This window comes from Nannospalax galili, unplaced genomic scaffold (genome assembly GCF_000622305.1).
Source record: "Nannospalax galili isolate Female #2095 unplaced genomic scaffold, S.galili_v1.0 scaffold191, whole genome shotgun sequence".
NCBI classification, from domain to species: domain Eukaryota; kingdom Metazoa; phylum Chordata; class Mammalia; order Rodentia; family Spalacidae; genus Nannospalax; species Nannospalax galili.
The window spans coordinates 4,108,398-4,115,294 of record NW_008331484.1 but is presented as its reverse complement, the minus strand read 5'-3'; positions in this window follow the sequence as shown (position 1 = coordinate 4,115,294).

Below are 6,897 nucleotides of genomic sequence, written 5' to 3'. Positions count from 1 at the left end.
CTTGTCACATGACTTACAGCCAATTCCTAGCCTCAGTCCACTCTTTCTTCTGTCTGATCACATTCTCATATGGGGAAAATAGCCAGGAGGGAGGGAAAAAGTAAACGAGACAATCAAGAACCTGGGGCTTGAGAAGACAGTGGCAGGAGAGGCCAAGGACTTGAGAGCTTTGACATGTTTTCAGTGTGGGCAATGAAGGATGGTCAGGTGGCTGTAGACTTGGAGAGAATAACTAAACCTGTGCCAGTGCTCTCAAAGCATGTAGGGTTATGAGCTAAGTGTTAGTGACCGGCAAAGGAATGGGTAAGAAGAATCTCAGTGGACAGAGAGCTTTAAGGAGAAAAAAATGGTAGACAAGGGGCATGGAACAAACTGCTGAGAAACAGGAAGCAGTCCAGTTTAGGAGACTCAGCCTCTTGTAGGAGAGATGGAATGTACTGAAGGAAGCTGTGCTACCATGATGCCTTATAGAGTAGAGAGAATCCACAAAATGATAGACTGAATTCACAGGTTCAATACAATTCCAATAAAGTATCTTCATGACATTCTTCATAGAAATAGAAAAATCCATCTTAAAATTCATATGGAAACACAAAAGATGCCGGATAACATCTGAGCACAACAAACAATATCGGGGGTTAATATACGAGACCTCAATCTATATTACAGAACTATAGTCATAAAACAGCATGGTACTGGCACAAAAACAGACTTGTAGATCAATGGAACAAAATAGAAGACCCAAACACGAGTGCAGCCACCTGATATTTGAAGTCACACACTGGAGGAAAGACAGACTCTTCAAAAAATGGTGCCTGCAAGACTGGATCTCCACATGTAGAAGAATGAAATTAGACCCATACCTGTCACTCTGCACAAGAGTGAACTTCAAGTGGATCAAAAACCTCAATGTAAAATCTGAAAATGCTGAAACTGTTAGAAGGAAACATAGGCAGTAACCTACAAGATATAGGTGCAGGAAAGGACTTTCTAAATCAGACATGAGTTGCTCAGGTACTAAGATCAACAATTGACAAGTGGGACTTCATGAAACTAAAAATCTTCTGTACAGCAAAGGAAATAATAAATTGAGTGAAGAGGAAGCCCACATAATGAGAGAAAATCTTCACCAGCTATATATTTGACAGATGATTAATATCCAGACTATACAAAGACTAAAAAACAAGTATACAAGAAAATAAATGACCCAATTAAAAATGGGCTATGGACCTGAACAGAGAGCTCCCAAAAGAAGAAATAAAAATTGCTAAGAAACTACTTTAAAAGTGCTCAACATCCTTAGTAATTAGGGAAATGCAAATAAAAACTACTTTATTTCATCTAACCCCAGTCAGAATGATCAAGAGAACAAATGACACCAAATGCTGCCCTGGATTCAGGGAAAGGGGAAAGCTCATCCACTGTGGGTAGGATTGCAAACTGGTGCAACCACTGTGGACATCAGCATAGAGAACTGTTAGAAACCTGAAAATAAATCTGCCATATGATCTGGTTATATCGCTCCTTGGCATATACCCAAAGGACTCATCCTACTACAGAGATACTTGCACATCCATGTTTATTATTGATTTGTTCACACTAGCTAAGAAATAGAAACAACCTAAACGTCCCTCAACTGATGAAAGGGTAATGAAAATGTGGCACATTTATACTGTGGAGTTCTACTACTCAACAGTAAAGAATGAAATCATGAAATTTGCAGGTAAATGGATGGAATTAGTTTTTATACTAAGTGAATTAACACAGACTCAGAAAAATCAGTGGTATGTGTTCTCTCTCACTTGTGAATCTTAGCTCTGGATTCTTAGATGTATGTATCCTGATGTAACCACAGGAGCCAGGAACATAGAAAGAAACCATGAGGTGAAGGGGAAGAAGGAGCTCAAGAGAGAGGGACAGTAGGAGACAAGCATCATCAAGGTGGAAATGGGGAAAAGCAGGGTACTTTAACTTTGGAGGGAAGAGGGATAGACAGGGGAGTGTGAGTGAAAAAAAAAAAAAAACCTCTTAGATGGAACCAGAGGAAATATATGTTTAAAGTTCTACTAAAAAATACACACACACACACAATGTGTGTGTGTGTGGGTGTGTGTGCGTGTGTGTGTGTTTGTACATATGTATAGCTGAAGACTATATAAGAGAAAATACAGTGCCAGGTAGGGGAAACCTCTCTTCGAGTTGTTGGTCAGGGTAGTCCAAGAGACTCCTGAAATAACACAGGCTATTGCCATAGCCCTTGATTGCCTCCCAAAATTTGAATGTAAGATGCTATTGTTGAAGACAGACCACACTTTGAAAGCAGGACCTGGAGCAATTGAGCTGTAACTAATCTGGAAGCCTCCTCCCTAAAGACTAGCTCTCATGATATCAGAGGACAGGATACAAGCTGCCGAAGAAGAAAACCAGTCATTGGACCTCTCTAGGTGTAAAGCCTAATAAACAACAATGATTGGCCCAGGAATCTATCACTACTGGTGCAATAGTGGCACACTTATCTTGTGAGTAATCAACAGCTGTCTAACTGAAATTAAGGCCCATTCAATGGGAGGGAACTCATGCATGTACTGTAAACATAGCCAAGAACATATGGCTGGAAAGGTCACAGATCCTAGAGAAAAATCTATTTTTGCCACGTCCCTACTCCAACGTAATTTCTTACTGCATTCTAAATATGCATCCTCATATTTACAGACAAGTGTACTTCTCACAACTCATCAAAGAAGTTTCTTTTTGCAACAGATGGAGACTAACACAGAGTTTCACAACTCGTCAAGTGGAAAGAATGATTGTCTGTGAGATGTTTATCCCTAAGTGACATATCTTCAATGCAACCTGGACACATAAGTTGAATGCATCTCTCAACTCTTAGCAGAGAAGTCTCCTTGTATAACAGATGAGATTAACACAGAAACCCACAAATGGCCAATGTGCACAGAACAAGAGGCCAGAGTGCTCAGCCTGAAAAGGACACCTGTTTCAAACCTGTCTTCCAAGGTTCAGGGATCATTGCAGAAGAGAAGGTGGAAAGACTGTAAGAGCCAGAGGGGGTGAATGACCACAAGGAAACAGAGTCTTCCAGACAGCTGGTCAGTTGCACATATGAATTCAAGCTAATTGTGACAGCGTACACAAGTCCCATGCAAGCTCAAATCAGACAAAATTCCAGTATAGATGCAGGGAAATAGGTAAAAAAAACTCAACCTAAGGAACTTTTGGTAACTTATGGCTGCTGGGAGGAGGAGAAACAGTCTTTTACAGGGATGGGGTTCTTGGTAGGCTGACCAGGCTCCAGTGGATGAACTCACACTGAGGGACATATGGGAACACAAATAAGACTCTATAAGCTGTATTGTATATACAATGGAGTACATTAAATTGGGTGGGGCACAGTGGGAGAAGGGGATCTAAATACCATTGAATTATATTGTATGAAATTTGCAAAAATTAAATAAAAAATTAAAAATGTTAGGCTAAAGTGCAACAGTATTCTGAACAAAAGATTTCTCCATTAATTTTAAATTTTCCACAGCCACTAGTCAGTTACATGACTCCATGGGCTACATGCTGTCTCCACGAACAATGGAAAGCTCAGTGTATATTCAGGATAACAGTTAAGAGGTTATATTATCTTTGGTTCTGAAAGAGTTACTTATCAATTATTATTTAAAAACATTTTAATGAGCTTTTGTACATTTCATACAGCAATTCTTAATCAAATTTAGACCCCCACATCCATGACCCCCTACATTCTCCCCCCCTCATGCATTCTGCCATACATGTTAAGTCCTATTCTGTCAAGCATTTGTATCCAGATGTCCTTCAGTGCAAGTTCATCTACTGGAGTCTAGTCAGCCTATCTAGAGATCGTAAGTAAGGTCCACTCTCCCTCACGCAGTAGTAATCAGTCTCCAACAGTTTCCAGACTAGGGCTGACCTGCCTCCCATTTCCCTTGCTTCACTCTGGGCCCTTGTCTGATTGAGCTGGCATGGGTCCTGTGCTTGATGCCACCATTGCCACAAGTTCACATGTGCAAGATTCCAGTTGCCTAAAGTCTCCATTTCCCTGTGTTCATGAACTGGCTCTTACAATCGTTCTGCCTCCTCTTTAGCAATATTCCCTGAGACGTGGGCGGATGAAGTTTCATACAGTCAAATACACATGGCTGGAGAGGTCATAGATCCTAGAGAAAGCCCTATCTCTGTCATATCTCTAGACAAATGAAATTTCTTACCATACACTAAATAAGGATCCTTATATTTAGAGACAAGTATTCTGTATACCACTCATCAAAGAAACTTCTTTTTGCAACAGATGGAGGCTACTGCAGAGTTCCACAACTGGCCACACACAGAGAATATAGGTCTGAGAGATGCCCAGTTCTACATGATATATCTACAGTGGAATCTCTATACCTAAGACTCATGGAATAGAGTGGAACAGCGGGTAGAGAAAATACTAGTGCATCCCTCAACTCTCAGAAGCAAAAAGTTTCTTTTTACAACAGAGTGTGATGCACACAGAAGGCCACAACTAGGTAAGTTTTAGAGAATAAGATTCTTATATTAACTTATCAATTATTTTGTGATTCCAAAGTGAATCATTCAGTAAAAGTCCTTAATTCATTCTTTTATCAAACAATTATTGACCAGTGCAAAGCCAGGTCCTGAGATATAAAGACAAATAAAATAAAATTCCTGCCATTAGGCAGTCTATGATCCTTCCAAGACAAAAAACACAGAAACAGCTAACTGGAAATACATTGAAAGCCATAGATAGAGGTAAGTACAGGTTCTGTGGATCAGAGGGTGGGTGACAGAATTGGGCCAAAAAGTGGGGTCAGACAGTATGAAATGGGAAAAGGGATGAGGAGGACATTGGGGGTCAAATGAGAGCAAGGTACAATGATACAAATGGACAAAAGTGTAATAATGAAATTCATTATTTTGTACACTTATTGAAAAAATAATTAAGAAAAGTAAAAGAATAAAGGGTCAGAAAAATATAGAGGTATAAGTGCCTTTAAATACTAGTTACCATCATCAAAGTAAGTGAGAGAGAGAGAGAGAGAGAGAGAGAGAGAGAGAGAGAGAGAGATCCAGGAGCAAGAAAGAGTGCATTGATCAAATCAATTAATTTCAACTAAATTTTATCCTGGGTAATCACAACTTAGATAACTGGTCAAAGTTTAGCTGAATCTCCAGTTTGATAAGACTTTCTGTTCTTTTCCCTTTCAAGGGAAGTGGAGCCAAGTCCACACTCTCATTTGGCAAGTGATCCTGTGTAAACTCTGTTGCTCCCAATGCTAACCCTCTGTGAGGCTGGAAGGACACTTGTACAATTGATTCCATTTGATCACTGGGCAGCTTGAAGGAACCCATTATCAACACACCTTTTTTTGGGCTATTTCCTTTGGCCTATTTCTGTTCTATTTATTTTAAAGGATCTTGTGTCTTAAATCTTAGGATAGGACAGTTTGAGAGTTATTTGAGTATTATGTAAGTTGTACAAAAAATGTCTCACAAAAAATAATTGGTCCACCTTCCTATTTTAGTGCTAACCACATACGGAGAGCAAACAAGAGCAGCATTGTATAGTACACATTTGAGTGGGAAAATGCAGTGCAGAATGGGAGGTTTGGCTGGTCATGATGTTCTGGTCAACTTGGATTGTTAAGAACATAATTTATGTGACTTCCACTTATATTACTGAAACTGCAAGACTGTTCTCCCCTATTGGAACTTCCAGAATGCATTGTGCCACTTGCAGTGGATACCTGTGCTTACACTTGGCTATTTATGGCTCTTGAAAACAGAGAAAAAGACATAGCAAAACTTTTATCTGATGATCACTATAATTTGGGCAATTGTAGAGTAGTTTCAGCTTGTGGTTAACAGCATTTGGTGGGACACTAGATTTGAAGTTGTGACATCATAAATATCTAAAAAGAGTGATAGGGCAAAATGAGATAGAATTTGATTAGGAATCAATTTTTCATTTGTCAGTATTTTCCATTTTTTAAAGATCAATAAATCATATAGTATTTTCCATAGTTTTTTTTTTTTTTTGGTGCGGTACAGATAGAAAGACAGGGTATTTTAATGAAAAGACTAAGAAATTTCATGTTAGAGAGACCTGAGTCAAGGCAATTCTGCCCACCAGAAGCTGTAACAGTAATCATTCTTTTGCACTCTCCCTGAGTGCCTATAAAAGTAGAAGTACTACAGTATTTTTTTTTAGCAAGGAAGCATTGGTAGTATGATGATTTTATAGGTTTCAGTGGCATCCGTATTCCATCAGTCAATCAGTTTTTATTGAATACCTACTATGTGTTTTTCTGTCAGGAACAGTGGACAGGGCAGTGATTAAGAAGGATGAAGTATCTAGTCTTGTTAAAATATGAGTCCAATGGTAAAGAGCACTAACACTCCAACAACAAATTGTGATCATGAATGTCTGCAGCATTCCAGGAGCCTGTTTGGTAGGAAAGAAGAAAAGTGCGATGGAGTGAAACGCACAAGTATATAAATAAAGATGGCTGCTCGTGCGACAGGAGCTGGGACAGGGAGAGATTTAGCACTCTGGTAGAATCCAGTGAAGATCTGTGTAGTTTCTGAAAAGAGAGCAGGAGGTAGATCTTTTACCTGATGGTCACTAGACTTGGGCAGTTGCAGAGCAGTTTCAGTTCTTAGCTGACAGCATTTGGTGCGACAATAGAGTTGAGGCTTTTTGTTGTTGTTTCATGAAAATGTTAATTATAATCTGATTACATCAGCATATATGCAACAATACAGTTTCTTAATGTTCAGTGTTTACTAGTTATATTACTAATAGATATGAATTTAGATTGCTTAGTCTAAATTTCCATTTTACATTTT